The sequence below is a fragment of the Camelus ferus genome, chromosome 5 (assembly GCF_009834535.1).
Source record: "Camelus ferus isolate YT-003-E chromosome 5, BCGSAC_Cfer_1.0, whole genome shotgun sequence".
NCBI classification, from domain to species: domain Eukaryota; kingdom Metazoa; phylum Chordata; class Mammalia; order Artiodactyla; family Camelidae; genus Camelus; species Camelus ferus.
Window position 1 is genome coordinate 22549058 of NC_045700.1, and position 24807 is coordinate 22573864.

Here is a 24807-nt window from a genome sequence, read left to right on the forward strand (position 1 = left end):
TTCTTCTATTTGTGCTCATTTATTTCTTACATGACCTTGCCATTTTTTTTTAGTGTTTTTATAATTATCTTATTTTACCTTCAAAAGGATGAACACGTGATAGTAGGGTCTAGCATTTAAATGGTTTATCATCTGTAGTCTTAATAATTATGTGCTATACATATAAAATTTCTCCTGCCTTGGTGTGAAAAACGTCCTTTATGTGGCTAGAATGAGTTATCAACTAGTATTTATGTATTTTACAACAAATTGTCACTTTCTCTGATTAAATATGCCTATAATAACATTATTGTGATCATTCTTCTTAAGTTACAGGTGATATTTAAATCATGATGTCTCCTTTTCCTGGAATGGCCATGCCATTTTCTAAATAAATACCTCCCTTCAGGTAGAAATGAATAACCAAAAGTCAGCCACATTAGGATATAGACACTTAGACTCTAAACATTAAAACTTATGATAGAAGTGTGAATTGCAGTCAATCTATTTGTAGTAATGCCCTTTACAGAATATAAAATTATTGAAAATAATAATTTATTGTAATAGAAATTTTCTGTGGTTCTTTTTTGTAACTTTTCCTATATTGTATAGTTTTATCTTTAGCTTGATTCTCTAAGAAAAAAAATCCAACCCACATTCAGTGAAGCTTTCTGGTTTTGCCTAATCTCATCTAATTTTAAATTGAAAAAAAAAAATGCACCAATCCTCACACAAAATATTTCTCTTTTTTCAGCAGCAAAGTCTGCATGAATTAGACTTTGATCCATCTCAAAAATGTGCTCATGTTCATAGAGATTAATTGAATACAGAATTGAATAATTGCTGAATTAGGATTTATATCTAATGAAATTCCAAGCCTGACACACTTTTTTTTTCTCAGAAGCCAAATTTGGAGCTTTCACTATTAAGATAAATGCCGAAATTCTTCACTTCACATCACTTTCCAGATAGATATGTCTTATACATGTATACTAATTGTCTGTAAAGATCTGGAATTTAATTAAAAGGCACAGTAAAATTCAAATTAAGTGATAGTTTTAGATTACATATTCCTGGGAACATTACAGCCCTCATATGCTGGCTTTTCAGTGTTTCATAGAAAAGCTTTATTAAAAAGACTTTAAAGTGAGATTAATTTAAGTTTAAATTGTCACTTACAGAACTCTTCCAGTTAGCCTGAAGCAAAATTACATCTAATTCAAAGTTAGAATAAAAAAAAAATTTTAGCCCTCTCAAATCTTTTAACTGGTACTAACTCTTATTTCATTTTTAATTTCCACAATCCTCTGAGAAATTAACCATATTGTATAGACTATTGGTTAGTCTAAATTATCGCAGAGGGATGCAAATGTATGACTACGTGTGTGAGTATATGTGTTAACTCAACAGTTCAAGGGTAGAAGGAAAAATAAGGTAAATTTGCCAATTATAATACAAGATGCCCTTGGGGTGTACTTTGACTCCTCATTATCACTTCCAGCACACATCCAATCTGTTCAGAAAAATATATAGCCTTATATTCAATTTATGTCCAGAAAGTAACTTTTTTTATCACCTCTGATGCTAATACTCAAGTCACCATTGTCAATTCCCTGCTTATTACAGTCAACTCCAACCAGACTGCCATTTTCACCCGTCCCCACTGCAGTCTATTCTCAACACAGTACTCAGAGTAACACTTTAGAAGCCTAACTCAGGTCTCGGTGCTCCTCTCTTCAAAATTCCTCAGTGGCTTTCACCTTACTAGAGTAAAAGCAGTCCTTGCATTTATCAACAAAGTCCTTAACACCTGACCAGGATGACTCCCTGACTCCAATCTTGTCTTTTCCTGGATTTCTCTACCCCAGCTAAACTCCCACCTCAGGACTCCCTGGCTAACCCTTCTACCCCAGCACACCTCTCCAAATATCCATAATGTTTCAAATTCTTGCTCAGATGTTACCTTTTCATTGAGGGATTACTTGAAATAGGACTTTAGATTGTAATTCCCCCACTGCCAAAATCTCCAATCCCTTTATTCTGCTTCGTTTTCTCCACAGTCATTATCCTTTTCTGAAATTCATCTTATTATGCACTACATTTATTGTCTGGATCACCATCTTAGGATGTAATATTCAAGAGAGCAAATCTTTTTATTTGTTTTGCTCACTGGTGTATCTCTAGCACCTAGAAAAGTGTTTGTTTGGCACGTAGGCTATCAGGAGAAAACGGTCACAAGCAGTTCAAGGAATATGTCAGAAATCAAGAGACATTTGACATGGACCCTAAAGGACGATGGGAATTTACACAGGTTGGGGAGACCCGAAGCATGCTCAGAAGAGTCTAGTTCCCTCAGACCCTGGAGCACACACAGCGGAATTTTGGAAGATGATAGAGCCATATTGGGAGCATTTCGTGTAGGGTCTTGAATGTCAAGGATGAAGAGCTCATACTTCATATGGATTTTTTGTTTTATTTTTTTCCCCTGTGATAAGCTAAAAGATAGTGCTGATATGTGTAGGCTACTGAGCTGGTAAAACTCTTCAGACTGAACTGTGGCTACAAAAGGATTTTTTATCTAATTCTACCATCTCCCAGATCATTGTGTATTTTCTGCTTTCTGTCTATTTGCTGGCTCAACTTTTATTTTGTACCTCTTAAGACAGAAAATGTTCAGTGAGTAGCTAGGTTAATTAGAACTTGTTCTGAGCTTCTGCATAAAATAGAGTAACTAAAAAAAAAATTAAACAAATAAAAAATAAGCCTTCCCAGTGTGTGAATTCTTGGTTTATGGTGTAGATTTAATTAGAATTGGATTAGAATCAAGATCGAGGGTGGTCATACATCTTCTAATTAATTTCAGGATTTAGCACTTGAACTCTTCTGTAAGTTCAGGTCAATTTTAACTTCTCGCCCTCTTGATTCTTGCTAGAAAAGCAAAGCAGCTAGTAAATGCTCATTCTAGGCACTAATTGCAAAGCTGCAAAAATCTACTTCTTTGAGTGACAGTGTAACAACATCTGGCCTCACAAAATAGAACTTTCTCATTGCATTCCTATAAAAAGCAATTGAATATTAGTATCACAATAAATGCTAGCCTCCTATTGACTTAGGGAAAAAAAAAGACAAAAACAACCAATAAAGCTTTCACAATACAGAAACACACGTTCTCCTTTACAAGTCTCTAATACTTGGCATTCTCGTATGTACCTTTCACTCTAAAGGCACAAAGATTCACAATCAAAAACTATTATAAATGAAACAAACAATATTGTTAGTGGCACAAACTCTCAAATTTATTTACTTTATGTAAATTAAGTAAATAAATAGCTTTTTTTTTTTCCTTGAATAGCTTTTTAGGATTTTTTTCCTTTTTGTAATTTGTGTGTGTGTGTGTGTGTGTGTGTGTGTGTGTCACACTGGAAAAAGAAAAAGGGCCCACAACAATATTATTTGACTTTTTTAAGCCCATGTTAAAATTCATAGAGTAAATCAGGACTTCACTGATGAGAGGAAAAGTACTAGAAAATATCAACTGTTGTCATTTTTGTTTTACTCTTTTAAACATTCATGCTAATAAACTATACATTAGTTATTTTATACGTATCACAGTAACAAAATGGTCTAAGATATAAGTTTAACCTCCTGCTCCAAGAAGCTCTTTTAAGTATTTTAATTTGATACTTATGATCTGGTGTTAGTCCTAATTGGAGTATAGCTTCCTATAAAGAACCTCTGGTGATACATAATTTACTTATAAAAAGTTAGCAGCCCTATAGAATGTTGCAATTATATTTAACAGAAAAAAATGGAATAAAAATTAACAAAGCTTCCTAAGTTTCACTTTGTACATGATAGAACAAAAAATATACTACCAACTTTTGCATAAGGATGAAGAACATATTTAAATATTCTCAATCAGATGACCTTTCGTTTCACTGCACGAATATTTGTCCTTGTTAAGCCCTGGTGCCAAAAGATTATTGCATTTTAAAGCCATTTCAAGGCTAAAAATATTCAGAATTTCTACTTCATAAAAATGTAAATTTGCATAAAGTGATTTACACTCTTAGAACACAAGGAGCATGAAACTAGATTCTTCTTATTACATTAGGACTTGTGAATGTCAGATCAGAAGTGTATATTTTGGTTACTATTTTTATAGGAATATAATGAAAGTTCACCAGGTAGTTCATACTTTTAAGAAAAGAAGGCCAATCCTGGACCATCTTGCTTTGTTTTCCCAGCATGAGCAGGAAAACAATATAATGAAAAAACAGACTGTAAATTGAGCTCTTTAAAACATAATGTAAAAAAAGTTACAATGAAACACTTTTCAATTAAGAATGTATAGCATAATCTCTTCTGTGTTTACACTGGAAAAGTTAATTACGTGAATTTGAAACACATGCATTTCATTATTATTTTTTGCTTTGTTTTAGAAGGTGAGCAGTTTAAGAGGTGCATTTTGCTGTTGTTCCATGCTCAAAGGAACGTTACAGGTCTAAGTGAATTTAAGGGTGTGGTGTTCTAGGTACATTCCTTAGTTGGACTTTCTGGGGTTTTTTGCAGGCTGTAGATAACTTTATAAAATATTTGCTCATTCAGTCATGTTGAAAAATAATAAATAACTAAATTTCATCATTTTATGTTGCTCTGTCTAGACAACCACAGCTGAAGATCTGTGGAGGCCAGGTACTAAAGTGGTGCAAAAAGGTAGCACCCTCCACCAGAAGGATCATATCCGCATCAACTGCGAATTTACCCTTGCTCCAGGCCTTTCTGTCAACAATCTGACTTTCACTCCCAGTGTCAGACTTGAACTAGAACTTCCTATAGCTTCTGATTTGAGTGTTTACCCTTGCCCATATCCAGTTACACATTATAAGTTGACTCAGCAAATATATCATTATCTCCTCCCCAAGCCCCATGTCAGTGTTGTATGTTGGCCTCTGACTACTTTTCACATGATTCCCCATTTCTTGTATTTGGAGTAATTCTTCACTTTATTGCCTTGAAGTGACTTCATAACCCAATGCCCTGGCATGAAGTCATCGGTTTAAGCTCACATACTGTCTCTTTGTAATAAGGTTATTTCTACTTTCTGTCTGGAGTGAAGATCCCGATTAAGCCATGTGCTTACCAAGAGCATATGTACTATAGAATATGGCAGGTCCATTCTACAAGAACACTCACCTCTCTCAAGGTAAAATAAGCTAACTCACCTGGGACATGAGTGGCTGGGGTAGGGGGCAAAGACTGGGTGTAAAGGGAAGATATTGCTTCTTCCAGGATCATTCACATTTTATCATGAGACAACTTGATGCACAATGCCTCGATCCAGTGAATGGATCCCTCAGAATGAAATTCTAGACCCAATGGAAGGCTGCGGAAAAGACAGTTTGAAACTGGGATGCAGATTTAGCAGATAATTCTCATATCCCACGAAAGGAAGTATTTTACTCCTTCACTTGTGTGCCCATCGAGTCCTGCCTCTCCAGAGGAGTTCAAGTGGCTACCAAGTAAATACCTTTACCTCCTTCTTCCTCTAGGGTTGGTTTCCATTTTTATAATAACATATTGCTTCTCTCTGAAAAGGGTTTCACATAAGATGTATTTTGAGATACACTCAATCTTTTAACAAAACAGAATATGCTCACATATGATCAATGGAATGTAAATTCCATTTTGGTCCACGCTATCAGGCAGCTGTGTAAGAAAAAAAATGTGTATGAATGCTTTTAGCCTCACATTGCAGCTATGAATGGAAGAGGTTTGTCTACTAGGCTAGGCAACAGTACAAAGATCTCAGATAATGTCACAACATGCTAGTATAAGTGGTTTTAAGAACCAGATTATCATTTGCTGTAAGTATTGAAATACACTTAGTTCCTGATTGTACTGGCATGAGAAAGAAGGCGTAGCCATCCGTATTGTATGGGCTAAGATTCTAGTCTCTTTTCCAAGCAAACGATGTCCCAGTTTTATATAGAGATGGATAGAATTTATTTTGGAGATGTTTAGCTCATTTTATTATTTCTTCAGGAAGTTAGGTTTTTGTTTAAATGGACAAACTGGATAGACATTCTGGTGACTGACATGAAAGCCAATTGGAAATAACACTAACCAAGGAAGACCTCGCTGGCAACTTGAAGTTGTCAGCCAAAGAGTGGCTCCATAATGCATTCTGCAAGTGACCCGTACTTTCATTGCAGTCATACTGATTAGAAATGCCACTTTCAGATACGTCATGTACGAATGGGAGAGCCATGTTTTGTTTTTTGTTGTTTTTGTTTTTGCTTTTTTTCCAAAAGAGCAGTTATAGAACACAATTACTAGACTATAAACCCATATTTTATTCTGAGGAGATTAATTTCTAAGAGGTTATTCATACCAAAACAAAAACTACAAAACAGAAAATATTAATGACCAGCGTACTATCTAAAATGGACTATAACATACCAAGCACAAAGTAAATTCCTCAGAGAATGCAAGCATACTGGGCAATTCTGGTGCCCCCAAAATGGCATTCTACCCCAATGCCACCTTTATACACTTACAAAGGAACATGCAGAAACATCTGTAGCCAATACATGCTTACTGAAATGAGCTAAAATACTCCTCGGGTTATAATGATTGAGAACTGAGAGAAGGTTTCATACTTTCAAAGTATTAGAGAAAACATACTGAGCCTAAGATTTCCCTACCTGTCAGCCGAGGGAGGCTTGAGAGGATCCGAGGAGGTGAGCTGCCCCAACTGGAAGAAGGCGCAGGGAGCCAACATGGAGCAAAACAGCACTTCATCGCAGCACAAGTGGGTGGCGCGCGTGCGGGCGGCGCTCAGGTGTACGCATTTGTCCTTTTAGAAAGCTCGTGGCGCATGCGTGGTGTTCAGAATGCTGACTCACGCTACCAGCGCATGCGTACATTTACCTCTTACCAGGTGCAAGCTATTGTGAACTTCGTTCGGCCTGGGCCCCACGGCCTGCTCGCTTAAGGCTGCTGACAGTACCTTTCTGATTTTATCTGCAGTTATTGGCTCTTTGAACAAACTTAACTACATCATCTTTTGTGATTATTGGGCCAGAGTAGAAAGGGTCCCTGAACCCAGAGAATGTCTGCGAGCTCTCTCATCCCACAACCATCCAGCAGCACAACCACAATCCTGAGACTTTACAGTCACTGCGACCACATTAGATGTCCCCTCACCAGGGCTTCCCCAACAAGGCAGCTGTCCAGCAGCCCTCCATTGTCGTGGTGTCTAAACTTTCTCAGCCAAGGCTCACGTTTCAGTGATTTCAACAACGTAGGGCATTGGTTCTTAATTTCGGCTTGTATCAGAAGCACCTGCAGGACTTGTTAAAACACAGATTGCTGATCCCATCCCAGCGTTTCTGATTCAGTCGATCTAGGATAAGGCACCCCCAAAACAATGGGGTCCCATCGTTTCCCAGGTGATTTTGTTGCTGCTGCTCCAGGGATCACACCTGAGGAATAAATGCGTTAAGACCAAGTTTCTCTAACCCCCTTCACTCTCATTATATGCTTGTCATCTCAACAGTCAGCTGAACTCTTTATTTGCATTTTGCTCTTGAGCTAGAGAATTTTATCAAAAAAAGGGAAAAAAAAAACCCACCAAACCCTATTTTCTTGATCCTCTATACACTTATATTAATTGAATTCTCCAGGTTCTCACTGCTACACTAGAATCTGTTTTTCTTTTTCTATTTGATTAGCTATAGTTCTTCTTCTGACACTCTATAAAATCTACACCTGCCTCCTGAATTCATTTGGATGTTTCATTCTTCCACACAGTTATTCAACAGCTATTTATAAAGCAACTGCTAAATAGAGATAAAGAGAGTACAAGTAATATTGCTGCTATAATAGAGTTTTTACATTCCAGTTGGAACAGAGGAAACAAAACAAAAAAGTTAAAGATAATGCTGGTAGTAATACGTATAAGGAAGAAAATAAAACAGGACAAATTGATGTTTCTTGATACACTTTTACGTATACACTTTTTTCCTTCCTAAAAGAAATTTTCCTATTTCTATTACTGGGCACCATTATTAACTTGTCTGGCAGACAACCTTCCCCTCAGCTCCCTATCCCAAACACCCCCCACCTCAGTCAGTATGTAATTTTTACTCCCACGTAATTTTTTCTATCTGTATTTTTATCATAACCATTTTTGGTCATTTTTTGTAGTTTTTTGCTAGGAACAGTTTAATAGCTAACCTTCATACCACAATTTTCTGCAGGATGTACTCACCCAAAACCATCCTTTAGGATTGTGGTGCTGCCCCACTAGCATCTCAACTGTATGAGGCAAGTCCTTTTATTATTTCTATTTAGAAATGAGGGGACTAACGTGTTACTAAGTCAGGGAATTTGAATTCTAGAACCGGGGCTTTTAACAATAGCATAATAGTTGGTGATAACAGATGAAAAGCGTGCAATACAAAGTGCTATGACAGTAGGCAGAGCGGGACATTAACTCCTCCCGGAGGACCTGGGAAGGCTTCATCAGAGCGGGGTCACCTGGGGTAGGCCTCGTGTCCATTGGTAGTTTGTGCCTTAGGTTAAATTCCTAAAAGAAGATAAATCCTTCCTCTCAGAAGAATGACTTTCACGCAGTGTGCTTTGCAATGTATTGATGAGTTGATTGGCTAATTGTTTTTCAATATCATCTAAATAGAAAAAAAAAGCTTTACATACTGTGAGGAGAAATGTATTTCATTATTTTAAAGTGGAAGGCTAAAGCAGAAATAGAATTACAGTGATAACTTGGATGAATAGCTTTGACTTACTGCCTGGCGTCTTCCTTAAATTTCCAGTATCCATTGCCTAGATATCTACATAGGGGAACAGGGTAAGCCCAGCTCTTACAAAGGCGAGAAGAGACAAAGGAGACACTCATTAGATCTGATAGTTACTTGGCCTATGAAACACATTAAAAAATAAATATCAACATTTCAAAATCCCATCCAAAAAAACCCCTCACACTTTATTTTTGCCTGTTTCTTGGGAACTGTCAAGCCACTGCCACCTTTAAAACATAGTGACAGCTGTGCAAACTTTGGTACAAGTTGATTCACATTTTTAATTCCACTTGAAACTTAAAGAACACATCTGTTAAGATATGAGTTTCATGCCTGTGCTTCAATCAAGTTGCACCATTTTTCTCTCTCAGCTTATATGCATAATCATATTGAGACAGCTGAAAAGCACAACGTCATGTTCACTGTTTTAAAGGCTAGCTTCCATGACCAGACCTGCCCTGTCATGTCATGGTGGCCATGTTCCTGAGAGAATCAATCTGTGTGAGAAATAACACCTTGGGTCTTTTCCAAATCATCAATTTTTATGAAATATATTTAGAAAACACACATACACACACACACACTTTCCATCACAAAGAACCTCTAGTGACTGAAGCTAATAAGCTAAATTCAGTTAGGTACATTTTCTGAGAGGCTAACTTAAAACCCTTTTCCCCAGATAGTGAAGTGCATGGGCATTTCTGTTACAGCCAAACGAATACAAAGTTCTCAGGCAGTAAAGACTACATTTTGGTAGGAATGGGGAGGGTGCTACTTTCTGGAGGGTATAGCCCAATCTTACCTTCAGTACCCATACAGCAGACAAGATGAGAACACACAGCTTGACTATTTACATAAAAACATAAACACGTTTTTGTTTTTGAATGTGTAGCTTCCTGAGCTCTTGGGGCCAGGAGTGGGTTATTTTTCATATTTCCTCATGGTACATCTTGTCCTCCTCATAAGAAGAATTGCCTTCCTCCTCTGACAGGGAAAGAGAAACATGAGCACGGAGCAAAAATTTCTCAAGTTGACAGCAGGTATGACTTTTATGGGTGCTACAAGAATATGATCTATTCACTTGTAGCGGCTAGCAAAGATTTTGTAATTCATACCAGATTGGGAAAGGTCACCCTTGCTCAGAAGAAACAGATGAGGGGAATTTGCATGTGCTTTGTGTGCAGAGTAGGGGCGCCATATATCTGACCACGTGCACTTCGCTTCCCATAGAGAGGGGTCAGATTGCTGTATTCACCCGTCGTCGGTGCATATTGGAGAATCCCAGAATTTAAAAGACCCAGCAGACTGTCTAGCCCAATCCTTTCATTTTGTCAGTGAAGAAATTCAGATTTATAGAGGTTGCTCCTTTTCCATATACTCTGTTGGAAATATGTGAAAAAGCAAATATTAGAACTCAGCATTCTTGATTTTTACTTTCTGGTCTTTCCATTACACTTTTATGGCATATGTTGATAGTCTATAAATATGGAGATTGCATAGTAACTATAAGGAGGAGGACACATTTCCACCTTTCTCTGTCAAGAGAATAGGATGAAATACACGAATGGGATGCCTGCTACACCATGAAAAAGGCTAACAGTAGCTGACCTTTATCAACTGCCTGTTATGTGCCAGACCCTAATGCTCTCATTCACATTTGTTCAATTACTCCTCCAACAGCCCACTGAAATAAGTAGCATTATTACCAGCTTTCAGATTAAAAACAGGGAGAGGCACACAAGCTAAGCAACGTGGCTGAGACCACATAGTGTGGAAGCGGTAGAGTTTGCAATTCAATAGCTGTGTAACACTCTCCCGAGTGCCTCTGAAAACAGATACCAAGAGTGACAACATTTCTTTCATCTGAAATCTGTACATTTGCTCACTGACCGAGAGTAGCTGTCTTTTCAGGAGTCTGGGTTAGACAATGCACAGTGGTATGTGTTTTAGTTTTTGATTCATTATCCCACTCTTAGTGAGCCCTGATGGAATGGACTGTGCTTCATTTTATCACTACTTAGAACTCAAAACTTAAAAAAAAAAAATTCACATTAATCTTTAAAATCTATTTAATCATTCATTCAATTACTAATTCCTGAATCCCTATTATCTTTAAGGATCAGTTCTAATCCATGAGCAAAAACAAGAGTGTTCTGGTTGTTAAGGAGCTAGATAGAGAGGATATGTTCACTGTTTAAAAAATTTACATCCAGTGGAACTCTCTTTTTGGTGTACAGTTTTATGGGATTGATAAATGTATAGCCCCTTTGTAGTCAACATTTCTATTGCCCCCAACCCCTGGCAAACACTAATCTACTCTTCATACCTATAGTTTTGCCTTTTCCAGAAAGTCATATAACATGGAATTACAGAGTATGTGGCATTGTGACTCTGGCTTCTATCACATAGTGTTTGTGATTTGCTGTGCGTATTAGCAGTACATTGCTTTTAAATCTGAGTGCCGTTCTATGGTATGGATGGAACACTCTTTATTTATCCATTCACCGATTGAAGGACATTTGGGTTGTTTCCCATTTTTGGTAATTAGGTACAAAATTGGTACAAACATTGATATACAGATTTTATACTACCAAAAGTTTAATTTATCTTAGGTACATGCTTAGAAGTAGAGTTTCAGGGTCATATGGTAAGTGCCACTCTATAAGAAACCATCAAACTATTTCCCAAAGCAGCTCTAACAGTCTGCACTCTTACGAGCAACGTATGAGTGCTCCAGTTTTCCACACTTTTCACAAGCACCAGGTATTGACTATTTTTTTTTTCTGAGCCATTCAAATAGTGGTATCTCATTGTGGTTTTAATCTGCATTTCTCTAGTGACTGATGATATTGAGCATCTTTTCATATGCTCTTTTCCATCCTTACATCTTCTTTGGTGAAGTGCTGTTCAAATCTTTTGCCCATTTTTTAATTGGGTTGTTTTCATATTATTGGCCCACCCACTTTTTAACTCCCTCATTTACTGTTGGCAGTGACTAAATTCTTGGATGACTCTGCTTCTCCTGTTCCTACACTTGACCAGTCATCATAATCACCTAGAGAACTTGTTAAAAGACAGTTTGGGGCCCTATCTCAGAGTTCCTGAATCAGAATCTTCAGAGGCTCAGTCTCAGAAATTTAAAAAGTCTCCCTATGTTGAAATGCAAATGCATGATGAGATATTACATTCCTAATAGAACAGCTAAAATAATTATTAAATCTCAAGGACAGTATCAAATTCTGGTGAAGATGGGGAGAAGCTTTTCTGGAATTTGAAAGATGTAAGTGAGTAAATGTCCAAGTCTCGCTGATTTTATGCATCTCAGAACTTCCTGATGTTTATCTTATTCTTAGAATTATGAAATCATAGAATGACAGAGCTCGAAGAGACTTAAATGCATCCACTTTCAATTTATTTTCATACATAAACTAACAAGCAAACTTGGGTCCAGAGAGGTGAAGGAGAGAGGGCTCCAAGAGAAAGAACATTTAGTTTTAAAAAAAAAGTTAGGAAGGCAAGAATGACACACCTGTCCCTTAGTTCACACTTCACAAATTACTCTGGAAATGTTTCTCATTTTCAAAATCCTCAATCCCCACCATATCTCCACCATATTAAACCTCTAGAAATCCCATTCTGTTTTTCTTCAATACTTTTTTTTTTGCCCCACATCTTTTTTCATAAAACTCTAATCTATACTTTTCTAACTCTAGATTCCTACTGTTTTCTGAAGATTGTCTCGCTTTTTTTTCTCCTTTTTTGTTCTCCAAACTAGTTGATGCAATTAATTTCTGATGTGACAGGGAAGATGGAAGAGGCTGAGTGTATTAGAGCTTGAAATAAAGACCTCCTCTTTACTCAAATGACTAAACACTGACTTCTTCAACCTTTTTCTTACTTAAGACTTTTCATTCTCCTCTGTTACCTTTGGAAAATACTTATAATCAGTTCTTTATAGAAAAAAAATCTGCATGTTCTAAAAGTGTTTTGGTTTAATATTTGAATGTTAATGCATCTGTGTGCACATATTTTCCTATGTGTGCACATATTTTCCTATGTGTATACTTCTTACATGGTTAGCTCCTTGAAGGTGATGGCTGGGTAGAATGAAGCTCCCTATGGCGTCTCGACTAAAAACAGTTGCAATTACGCTTCTCATCAATGGTATGAAGATGACAAGAATGAGTCATATTAAAAAGCAGTCAATATTTATGTCTCATGTTCATTACGGCAGGAAATGTGAATTGAAAAACCACTGCTAAAGATATTAATGGTTGTAATTTAAGGAAATTTATGGACTATTGGAGGGCTTATATATTTAGTAATGATTTTCATCCTTTGCTCATTATACAAAACTTTAAATGATAAATGACCCTGGAATATTTTCACAATTAAGTTGATACTGAGAAAGCGATGAAAATGAGATGGCTGATATCTGGGGGCTAGGATATTATGAAGGAATATTTTGAAAGAAACATAAGCTTTAGAGGTATAAGGCAATTTAAATCCTGAACTGCTGAATTTAACCTTCTGAGCATGTATTCAAACCAGCGGCGCAACTAGTAAAGGCACAAGATAGATTTGCGCTGGGGATGGAGTGGGGTACAAAGCAAGTCTAGAAAAGTTATTTGTGTAAGATTTTTATTACCGATGATACGCCTGGGACTCATGACCTAGAAAGAAATCACTCTTGATGGTAAGGGCAGGCCTTGGTGATATTAGTTATCTTGAAATTGGGGCTGGGTGTTCTAAATATTTAGTACCAGCCAGTGTCATTGAAGTACTTGAGCTTTTCCCAGCCACAATTTATTAGATATTTGAAATCCAAATGTTCCTCAGTCCTGCTCAAACCTATTTTTATCTCAGCTGATGTCATAATTTTGTTCTTACAGACCTGTCAAAGATGATTTTTTAAGGTTGCCACATAATTTCAAGCTTTTCATGTTCTTTCTTACACCACCACATATTTTTACTCTGAATCATATACTTTAAGTGTTGGTCATATGTGTGCTTTTTACAAGTCTGCACACCAGTCTTCTACTTACTCTTTCTGTGTTAACTTGACCCAGTGTATGATATGACTTTCTATTTGTGTGCGTTTATAAGGAGATAAACATGCACACGCTAGATAGACTGCCAGACACATGCCATCAAATCACTGGAATAATTTGTGTTCTCATGTTATTGGTGAACTAAATACATCTGGTTCAAGCAGATATATTTGGAGAAAAGCAGATTTTCCTCATTCATTGATAGGATTTACTTAATGTGCTGGCTTTCTCAAGAAGAATGACATATTGTCAGTGGTTCTGGGTTCCCATTCCCTATCACTCGATTTCCACGTTTTGCTTCTTCCATTATTCAGCATCTGTTCCAGGTTAAATTGTACCTCCAAAAGCATATGTTAAAAGCCTAAATCCCAGCACTTCAGAATGTGAACTTATTTGGAAATAGATCACTGCAGATGTAATTGGGTAAGAAGAGATCACACTAGAGCACAGGTGGTCCCTAATTCCATATAACTGGTAACCTAGAAAAAAGACTGCCCTGTGAAGAGCCGGACATGTGCACAGGGAGAAGATGGGAACTGCCCTATCAGAAGCCAAGGAACTGGCAGATGCTAGGAGGAAGCTGGGAATAGATCCTTCCCAGTACCTTCAGAAGAAGCATGGACCTGCCAACCCCTTGATCGTGGACTTCCAGCCACTGGAACTATGAGAAAAAATTTTTATAATTTAGGCCCCTCAGTGTGTGGCACTTTGTTAACAGCACCCACAGCAAATCAATAGAGCATCTAGCAGGAGTCAATAGGTAGGAACCGACTCATCCACTTCCTACCTGGCTCTTCCATTAGCTATGGCTTCACCTGTTCTGCCCTCCTGTTGGGAGGCATGTGTCAATCCTTCTATCACAGGCCAACCTCTCCACCACTGATCTGGATCCCATCCTCTCACCCATTCAGTTCCTCTTTCTGAGTCATGTATCACCAATCTCTTACTCTCAGCTAAATCCTGTCCCTCAGCCCATAACCATGGTCAGATGCTTGCCTGTTTAACAGCTGGAAAGCATGCCCAAGACTTGCTGCTGCTTCTTTCTTAGCGTTTTACTAAATCAGGAATTCAGCATTCTGACCTGTGGAAATGACTATCCTACACATCAGCAGCCACGTATCTAGTACAAAACTGTTTTAACCATCTTCATATTCTTTTATTTTTGGTTCCAAAATATATCCTTAGTAATATCTTCCTTCTTTCCTTTTTTTTTTTTTTTTTTTAACAAAAATCACCCGTAGATACACAGGGCTTTGCACCCTATAGCCTCGGGCTCTCCTTTGTGGAGGATATGAAGGCTTCCTGGCTTGGGGCCCATTCTGGGGCATCTCTCCATTCAGCTCAATGTGGATAAGATACAGGCTGCAGATCCAGGCAATAGAGGACTGGAGACATCACGCTACCCCCTCCCCTCCCCATTGTCTCAGCCACTGGCTGACGGATAACAAGCTTCTGAAATTTTAACACTATTCTGCATATGATTCTGTCTGATATTCTACTTCTTTAAGGAAAATCTTCTTGCCTGGCTCCCATTAGACTACTTACCCAGGATTCTCTCCCTGCTTTTTAAATTTTTTTTTTCTGTACCTCCTTACAACATTTCTCAGTCTTTAAGCAAATATAAAAATCTCTCAGTCCCCCCCAATTATAAGATTCTGTCACCATTCTTGGCCCATTGAGAATCATTATTACCCCCAGAGGCCAAGATGTTTCCAACTTAATTCTTATAATTTGACAATTTTTTTGTTTTGAAATATAACATATTACAATATTTAATAGGATTATTTAAACTATACTCTTCCAGAAATTAGATATTTGCCTGATTTCCTCACTCCACATTTCTGTCTTAAAAAATGTGTTATCAGTCCTCTTGGTGTTACTCAAAACTTCTTCCCATTCTTTATTTTCTTTCTCTATGGCCTGTTTCATCTACTTCCATACATACGTTATTCCATATTTCATTACTTCATACATATATTATGAATATACAGATATCCATATATGCCTATGTCTTTTTTGTTTGAATACATTGTTTTCTCCTAGAATCCACTCCTCCCCATCTTCCAACACACCCACACTTCCTCTTGCTGTCAAAACAGATTGGTTGGGGTGTTGGCCCTCATCCAAGCAGTTAAATGGCCAGAAAAAATGGACTTAATCCCAGTCCCTTTGGTGTAGCATCATCTGAACCAATTCTGGTTGCTTCTGTCTCCTTCTATGAACTGGTTTAGGTAGGGGTATGTGTCCCAGCCATTGTCAATGAGATGAAATCTCCTCTTTGAAGACAACAAAGAAGCTTTCCCACTAATAAAGTCAAAGAACAAAGTGGAATTACAGGAACGTCTGATACTGAATTAAGACAGTTTCCCCAACCTTAAAACATCTTGTTCCATAATAATTACTTTTTTATTGTTAAAACCATTTTATCTGGTTATGTATCACTAGCAGCCAAAAGTATGACCTTCAACCAGGATGCTTTCACCTGAGTTCCAGACTAATATTTTCAAATATTCACTAACTAGTTTGATCCAGATATATCACATGTACAAATATAACTTGTTTAAAGGAGAACTCATTTCGTTCCATAAACTCTACCTGATCTTCTGCCTGAGTTTGGTTTGTGTGTTCATCTTGAAATCGCAGTCATTAATGTCCCCAAATCCAGGCCAGGGAGTTGGAGTCGTGTCTGCCTACCTCACACTGCATTTCCCAGGTGACCACTGAGTCCTCAGGATTCTACATGCAAAGCATCTCTCAAATCTGCCCTGCTTTCTATAATCTTACCTGGAAAACTTGAGTTTCCTTGCCATCCAGTTGTTGCATATCTAATCGGATCCAGGCACTGCTTTCACAGTTACACTTCTAAGACACTGACAGTTTTAAAAACATCTTTACAGGAGCATTATTAGCAGATACACTTTTCCTGTTGCCTTTTGGAATAAACTATTAATGCTGTAATATCCAGTTTGCTTAGGATCCTGCCTTTTTGCTTAATCTCTAAACATTTTCACACCTGGTCCAGCGCCAGCTGTCTACTACTCAGTCCCTAAATATACCACGGGGACAAGTGTGCTTTTATTTATACTTTTCCCTCAGCACATTATGCCTTTCTTTTCTTATTGAGCAGATAAAATCCACTTTCAGCGATGCTTCCTGTGTAAACCTTTTGGGACACACTCCCTAGAAGTGGAATTAATCCTTCTTCGGGGAAGTGTTACCTAGTTCACACTGCAAGAATATTATATATCATTTGTATTTTTAAATCTTAAGTGATTAATTATTATATTTTAAATTTTGTTGATAACTCCTAAATAGATACTAGGATCTTTATTAATCAAATACAAAATGATTAAATAAATCTTTACATTCAGAAATTTAAGAAACTGTAAGTAAACTTATTATAATAATCAGTAAGATTCATAATGGATAGCTGCCCACGCTATAATAATAGTAGGGCAGGGAATACATTATACTGTCATAGTGACTACAAACTTGACAGTGTCTATCAAATAATGGTGCCTCGATGATTACTTTTTAATGAATTATTTTACCTTTCTATGTTAACATCACACTTTGGAAAGCTGTAAAAGTATGAAGAAAATAAATAATTTATTGGTAGAATAAGAATATTTGATACAGAAATGCAGCAAAATAATCATGGATGAGTAAAAATCTAAAATCCATTCCATTCATATGCCAATCATTTAAAATGGGTAGGGTGGACCCTTTTTAGTGATACAATTAATGCCATCTTTCAACCAATAACAGGTAGACAAATAATATTCAGGATTTCCTTTTTATACCCATTTTCTTCGGTTTAATTTGTTTTCCCAAGAAAATGGTTCCAGTTATATATCAGTCACGAGAACTCTGATGCTGAGTTGAATCAGCTTGTCTGTAGAGCATGGCAGGACACCCAGCATGGCTTCCTCCCACCTGTGGGTAATGGTGCAGGTGCTCTATTGAGAACCACCGTGGCAATACTCCAGCCACTTCAAGGAATTTTCCCTGCCCAGGTGGTTCTTAAATTTGGCTGCTCATCAAAATCACCAGTGGAGCTTTAAAGAAAGACAGGTGTCAGGGCTTCAATTATCAAGAGAAGCTGATTTCAGTATTCCCGAGTAGCGAAACCCACCCATTTGTATTTTTAAAACATCCACAGATGCTTCTAACGTGTAGCTTGTGCTGAGAACCACTAGAACTCTTAACCTGGACATTCTAACCTTCCTTTTGAAGTCACCTTTCTTTATCCTAATCATGTGGCCAGAATAAGCCCCACTGCTTGTGGGTTTTGTTTCTGTTACTCATAGTTAGGTCTAATTGTTTTCGTGACAATTTCATCTCTGGATTTTGTCTTTCAAATGTCCTATAACTCCTTGCTCTGTAATCCACAGGCCAATCCCACCTTTTTCCCAAATCAGTTCTCAAATAACAGAACATCACCTAAGGAACATTGCCTTAGATCATCCCTTATAATATTCCCTTTCTAGTCTGTCCTCAACAGGAGCAAAGATGGTGAGCATATAAGCCTTCAAAATGTGTAATTCTTCTGCTCAGGGACTACTTAGTGTGACCAGTCATCAGATAAGGGGATGCCCAAGAATTTCATGGCCAACTGAAGAATGAGAATGTTGTATCAACCACTGACATCTTAGAACAATTCTCAGTTAATGAAGACAGAGCTAGTCCAGAGGTTCAATCTTACAGAAAGGTATTTTTGAAGAACTGCATTTTTTTCCCTTTTACTCTATGGACACGTGGTCTCTTACTACCACATTTATTACTTTTCCTTTACCCACCACTTTGCCTAATCCCTGTTACTATTACACTCAATTGCAAGATGGTAAAAGTCTAAAAGAGGCAAAAATGTGTATAGTTAAAATTCCCAAAACTCAAAATTTTCATTGATCAAAAAGAATGTTGGAAAAGTGATATTTTCCCTACAATCTTCTTCTGAATTAAAATCTGTTTCATAATTTATATATTAAATTTGCTTTCACTAAAGTACTGATAATTACATTTCAAACAGATACCATGGCTTTCATGGGTTAATCGTGGAACTTGTAAATTTTCACAGAAAACAATATACATATCCAACTACCTTGGTAAAGCCCTTGATATATCTGTTTTAATCACAGATTCAAAGTGTTGAATTCACTAAGTGTTACATACAGTCACATTTTCCTAATGAAAAAACAAAGATAAAGATTGCCAGCCCATTATGATCTTCTATTGTGTGTTCTGTAATACAGATTGGTACTACATAACACAACAGATTTTTTTAAAAAAATACAAGCACACATTTAAACTCATTAACTGTGCTTGCTAATGTGGCACAGATGTTGGGTCACACAGATTACTATATGTAACTGTGATTTTAATGAATTAAAAAAAGACTCATTAATGCTGATAGGCATCAGATTTTTCCTTTCTTCCCTTTGTTCACGTTCACAAGCGCCTAAAGTGGAGGGATGCTCAAAACAAACACAGAAACAAAAACCCACAGGGCTATTTTGAATTCTGTATTCCTGGAGAAAAACAACAAAAAGGAGACTGATTTTGGATTCACTTCCATACTGCTCTCTCTTTTGGAAAGCGTGGCTTTCCAAGTTCATCCAGTTTAATGGTTTCGGCCACTACCCTCTCCTCCAGGGAATGCTGGGGAATGAGTTACAAAGACCAAACACCATGCACATGGTGCTGTTTATGAGTCTGGGTGAGAACTAAATAAGGACAGGGGCACAGCTGCAGACACACAGCAGGTAGAGAATCACTTAGGAGATAATAAAAAGTAGCAGGATAATAAGTTTAGAAGGAGCGAAAAAGTTCAGAACCTGAGGTGAAGCCCTGGAGTGACAGGGAAGCCTGGAAGAGTAAAAGAAGAAAAACATCTAAAAGCTAGCTTCAATTCCCCAGCCCGGAAAAGGCAGCATTTGTAGGCTATTACTTATTAAAAAACAGTGAAATCTGGTGCAGAGGAAATGATACTGCACTGTGAATGTCGACATCTGAATTCCGGTTACAGCCCGGTCACTAACTTCCATGTATCTTTAAGGAAGTTGCTTAAAATCTTTAGGTCCCATCCTTAAAATGACAGTGTGAAATATGAGTTCTACTTATATAGTTTATACACTTCTAAAAGTTAAAAAAATTTAAATAAAACATTCTTAAAGAGTTATACAGAGAAGAGTATCAGACACTTATTAGCTCCATCCACAGGGTTGCAAAAGAAACTTAGTGGCCGCATCAATTTCCTGTGCAGCATCCCTGAGAGTCAGGTTGGGCTTTTAGATTGTTCTGCATCAGTGGGAGAAGGCACCACCTAATGAGCCAGTGATTCTGCACCTGCCCGGCTCTTAGGTTTAACTGACACTCATCTCGTAGTTTTAACCCCTGGAACTAGATCTATCCTCAGAATAATATAAAATAAATACATTTCTTCTCCAAATACCTACAGTCACATTTTCGACCTCCTTAAATTTTATCTAGGCTATGAATGTTCTTGTTTCTTTGAGCTCTTGCTCATTTACATGATGCTGAAACTCGAGAAGCAAAGGGTGTGCTGACTTACAAACAGGTTCGAGCTGTTGGTGTCTGTTTTAAATGATGATACCCTGAATGCAATGAATGAGACAGAAGTCCCCAGTTTTAAATAATTCTATATGATTAACATCAGGGATGGCACAAGAAACTTCGGCTGCTCACCAACTCAAAGAAAAGCATATGAAGTTGAAACTACATGAATTGTTGATATCTGATGCCTTTAAGTCTCAAGAACTGATAGTGATTATATAAAAAAAATTATAGCAAAACTCAATAATTATAGGGTCATGAACCAAACTAAGTCCTTTTCACTTTTTATGTCATTTAATGGAAATGGGCTATCTGATAAAGCAGGTCATTCTCACTTGCCATGGCAGGGCTGTCTCTTAGGGAAGCCAGCTCTGCATGAAGGCAAGTCTGGAGTTCAGTTGATTTTGGACAGCATTTCTTCCTCTATGATCTAAAACTCTGGACCTATCAAAACCATCTACCTTTGTGTCCTCCTCAGTTAGGCAAAACCACTCAGTGATATCCCATCTCTTCTTATCTGTACCTATCTCCTCTCCACCCTTCAACTAAGTGAGATGTAGGGTTTTTTTTTTTTTTTCTATTTCTTCATTTTTTAGTTTTGGTGTTCATTTAATATATTCATGCTGGACAGCAGAAAAGACTCAAGCGTAGCATTGATACCAAGATGTTAAATAAAGCCTAGGTCAATTGTTGTCTTTTTCTTGCTCATGCATATTGGCTTTGTATCATAATATACCAAGAGCTCACAAGAACAAATAGTTCATGTGTAAAGACTTCCAGGCACCAACATTTTTGAAGCAGCCCACCATTGGTAGGCATACCTTTTTCCCTTCCTTGGTACTATCTTTACAGCTTACCCTGAAAAGTGGGTTTTTATCATAGCAGGAGAAACGATGATAAAATGTGCAACCATTGGAAGTTTTTCCCGGTTAAATAGTCTCGGTCAAAATGTACTCAGTGAGTCAGGCTGGAGACAGCCATGGATGGCTCCTCTCCATTACAAGACAGCTTCCCCATTCCAGTCAAATCTGTCCAACTCCAGAAGCCTGTAAACCACATCAGTCTCCGTCATCTTTATATAACCTTAGAATTTCCACAGAAAATACTGTGATGTGTGTATGTGTGTGGGTCACAGACCACGGGTAATGGAAACACAGGTAGTTAGGAGGTTCTGATCAAAAAAAAAAGAGGAGAATGGGTACCAACAAATAATGGCTGTCTTGTAATGCTCAGATTAAAAAAAGGGCAGTAAGTAGAACCCTTACCAAACACAAACCAAATAGAATTCCTGGGACTGTGAGGAGCTGGGGTATATGTGGTGAGGCAAGTCTTACTGCGTATGTCTGAGTAGCTGGATGTGGTGATGATTAGCAGGTCAGGGAAAAGTAGAGGTGGTAATACGAAAACGTGCTTTAATGAATCTGAATTTAGCTACTTTCTATTTGATTTTGCCTCCATCTGTCATTCATTGTATTCACTATTCCTCGTTGTTTTATATAATCTAGACGTGTCAAAATTTTTTTCATTTATGGCTTGCTAAAATTGTTGAAAATGCCCGACTAAAGTAGAGGATACAGGAGGATCCTATAAGTGTTTATCAATTAATGAAGCGGCACTTTTCCAGAAACTTGCTATTCAATTAGTTATAAAATGCAGCTAATTCTATTTTTCATAGTTTCTCCTCTGGGGCTATTGGGATCCATTCAATTAATTGCTGATATGAAAATAATGCAATTGATACAGTGTATCTTCCCAACTCTGAGTCCTCTCCCCCGAGTACTTCTAGTAGCATAAAACTAAAATGAGGTTGGATTAGAATGTATTTGTATTTGTTTATAGCTTTGGTGAACACAATTTGGTCTCCAGTGATTGGCAATTTTTAATAATCCTGCAGCCACCTCCTTAACAACCTAAATGTTTGCCTAGAAATAATACTATGTTTATAATATTTGTTATTTTTTAACAACCAGAAAATGTTCATGTTTCCAGTCTTCTATATCTTCTGTTTGTTACTGTTCTTCAAAGAATAAAGGGTTCTGAAATAACATTTGCATGTCCTGCGAGGTCAGTTTTTCTGAAGGACAGGTTTGAAATCATTTAGAGGAACTCTGTTCTCTCATATAATTTCCTTATCTCTTTTTTAGTTCAATTTTCTCATGAGTGTTCTGCCTTTACCATTTAAAAACTGATTCTTCTCCTTGATAGAGATGAAACCAAAACCAGTTACGCATTATCCCATGGAATCAAAGGGAAACAGTTTAAAATCTAGTCTAGATAATGCACATAAAAAGCTCTACTGAGGATTTTTTAAAATAACTCAACACGTTTAGTTTGGTCTGAAAAACCAGACCCCCAAAATCAACAAATAACGTTTTTATTAAGTGGCCTATATCTAGGAGTGATTCCTGTCTATTAAAATGCCAATCGCATTTTCAAAGAAAATGAAAGACTGAAGTGTCTAGCCTGATAGTCAAATCAGTTAGACCTATTTTTCCATTTCTTCTTTTTTCCCCCCAAATGGATTGACTTGCATTTTAGCTGAATGACAGTCAAGACAGATATGACAGAAGTAGGAAAAATTTTAGCTGTGTAACTGCAAAAACTTGAATCCAAAAATTTTAGTGAGTAGCTACAACTTTATGCACCGTTGGTTACTCTTTCTGGCACCACCATTTATATAAAGCCCAGAGAGACACATCTACAAACTTCAGTGTTTCAACAATTAGATGAGCACTTCTACTGAGCTGGTCCCTTAGCCTGTGAAAATATATTTCTAAATGTCATGGAACCAATGTCAACTTTTTTTTTTCCTGCTTTATTTTTTTGCAGACCCGTATTTATTTCTGTAGTTGAATCCTCATGCTTTTTGTTAAGACTGCCTCTTTGAAAGGGAGAAGGAAATCTATAACTTGCCTTTCACAGCAGGTCCCAGAGATCTGTCAGGGACAAGAAAGCTGTTATACAGAAGCTCAGAGGAGCAGTTGGTCACTCCAAGGCACAGCCATATCTGACTAGTTAACCATGTAAAAGCTGGAACTGAATTTATAGAACCAAGGTAGACAAGAGGTGGAAAGAAAAGCAGGTAGAGAGCACAAGTCTATTACATGGAATTACCTGAAAAGAATAAAGAAAATGGCAATGATATCGTTGGAGACAACTTTTGAAAACTGTAACTTTCAATAAAGAACTAAACCCTAGGTATGCAAAACCAAACAGAACAAAATAAAAGCATTTTGTTGTTGCTGTTGTCTTATCTTTTCATTTGACTAGCTTGGAAACCCACAGAAATTATTTTTAAACAAGTATTTTGGTTTTTGATAGGGCTAACTTCTATAGGAATTGATAAACCTTTTAGAATTTTCAGAATGAAGTTTTGTTGCGTTGGCTTGTATTGTAGGTATTCTGACTTTCAGCGACCCAGCTCACTGGGAAGTAGAGAAGACAAAACCTGAAATTCAGTACAGAAGGATAGAAAGTCTTAAGAATTTACTTTTGCAAAGATATTATGTGGATTTTCAATTACATAGTCTCCAAAATTTTCGGCACAACTTCAGAATTGAAAACGTGCATATTACACATATTTTAAACTTATGAAGGCCACGCATCTAAATTAAAATTAATCTACACAGTTATACTTCTCCTCATTATAGGAGAAAAGATGGTTACTTTTTTATTATGGTAAAATAAATTGAGAACTGTTAAATTTGGGGATGTAACTGAAAGTAAATGCTAAAATGAATACTATACTTGTGCATTTTTTTTTCTGTAGCTTTGTCAATATTCAGTTTCTTTTGCAAAATGTGTGCTGTAAGCTCGCCACATGAAATAAATGGCTTTGGCCTTAACGGAATGCTATTGTTGGTAGTACATCATAACCCCAGCCTCCTGATAAGCCTTACTTGGCAGTAAGCTACATACGGTGGCATTTAGAAAGCTGCAATAATGATGATGAAATTAAAACCCCAGAATTTAAGTAGCTTATAGGTCAGTGTACTGTAAAAATGTAGGTAAGCATAATAGTGACCTCTAAAATGTTTGTGTTCATTGGTGAAGGCTGAGCTAACTAGAACAGAAAGTTAAAATAATTATTTCTTTTCTGAATGTTCCAAGTAGAGTGTCCTGGAATGAACACAAGTGAGTTCAGAATTTACATCCTCTTAAAGCAATAATATACCCAATAATTACATATTTACGTCTATATATCATTTGACCTCAACAGTCTGAGGTGATTCTGAATTATGCCCTTTTTGATTTAAGTGTCTGTTACTAGCAACAAAAAAATTGGGCAATGTTTCTTCAACAGTCCTGGCAAAACTTACTTTAGCTATATATACTAAGTCTAGAAAAGCCTTTCTCAATCTATACCTGTAAAAAGTGTG

The 24807-nt window shown here is 37.1% G+C and overlaps 1 protein-coding gene and 1 long non-coding RNA gene across 3 annotated transcripts in view; one reads left to right on the forward strand and one right to left on the reverse strand.

Moving 5' to 3' along the window:
• The window catches only part of LRP1B (LDL receptor related protein 1B), a 1593459-nt gene that overhangs the window by 1485550 nt on the left and 83102 nt on the right, over positions 1-24807 (reverse strand). The window lies entirely within an intron of this gene.
• LOC116663603 lies at positions 9285-23527 on the forward strand. The gene is made up of 3 exons (XR_004319823.1): positions 9285-10138; positions 16530-16534; positions 23515-23527. It is a non-coding gene; the product is annotated as an uncharacterized LOC116663603 (long non-coding RNA).